The 1,169-nt window shown below is 42.9% G+C and overlaps 1 pseudogene; it reads right to left on the bottom strand.

Moving 5' to 3' along the window:
* On the bottom strand, positions 1-1,169 carry LOC114216736 (E3 ubiquitin-protein ligase RNF138 pseudogene; annotated as a pseudogene).

A 1,169-nucleotide genomic window follows, 5' to 3' on the forward strand; every position in this document is an offset into this window, starting at 1 on the left:
TCATATGTTTACTTGAAAAGATTCTTCAACAGCACTCTGATATTGCGTTTCCCACTCTAGATGAAGATGAACAAATTATCCATAATCAATCTGATGTCTTTGATTAGATGACTAACAAAATTTCTAGTAATTTGCCTAGGAGCTCCCCAGTGAAGAGACACACAAATAGGACACATCACAGGAACTATCTGAAATAGGAACTATCTGGTCATTGTTACAGTGATTCCATAAATGCTGTCAGATAAAATTTGATCTTTGCAAAAGGGACACTTAAAGGTGGGATGCCCAGAAAAACTTGTGTTTTCTTGACAAGTCTGTGTTTCTCAGAGGTGAGTGTTTCACTCCTATTACTGTTCCCTACTGAATCTTGAGAGATCTGAAAGTTTGGAATGGGAGAGTAAACACCATATTCATCTTGATACTTCTTATTTTTTTTTTTAAGATTTTATTTATCTGACAGCGAGAGACACAGCGAGAGAGGGAACACAAGCAGGGGGAGTGGGAGAGGGAGAAGCAGGCTTCCCGCGGAGCAGGGAGCCCGATGCAGGGCTTGATCCCAGGATGCTGGGATCATGACCTGAGCCTTATTTTTAAGAAGATTTTATTCATTCATTTGACAAGGACAGAGAGAGAGAGAGAGCTCACAAGCAAGAGAAACAACAGGCAGTGGAAGAGGGAGAAGCAGGCTCCCTGCTGAGCAGGGAGCCCAATGCGGGGCTTGATCCCAGGACCCCGAGATCATGGCCTGAGCTGAAGGCAGACTCTTAACTGACTGAGCCACCCAGGAGTCCCTTTTTTAAAATCAAAAAAAGTTTTTAAAAGATTTTATTCATTCATTTGACAGAGAGAGCAAGCACAAGCAAGGGGAGTGCACAAGCAAGGGGAGTGCAGGCAGGATGGAGAGGGTGAAGCAGGCTCCCTGCTGAGCAGGGACTACTTGATACTTCTTAACAATATTTGTAATGATGGCTCAAGTAATAGAATTTGTTTTGCACAGCATCTTCAGCTACCAGAAAAATTCCTCATGGTAGTTTCAAGGTCTAAGACTTGTTCAGGACAGTCTCTCTCTCTCTCTTCTAGTCACATTTCCATAACAGGGGATAGCGTATTCTGCTTTCTCTTGTTGCAGTCAGAAAACATTTTCTACAGAAGATGTGCTGAGAGGCCAT

This window comes from Eumetopias jubatus, unplaced genomic scaffold (assembly GCF_037043125.1).
Source record: "Eumetopias jubatus isolate StellerSeaLion01/CBP00866 unplaced genomic scaffold, mEumJub1_p1.0 scaffold_11, whole genome shotgun sequence".
Classification (NCBI taxonomy): domain Eukaryota; kingdom Metazoa; phylum Chordata; class Mammalia; order Carnivora; family Otariidae; genus Eumetopias; species Eumetopias jubatus.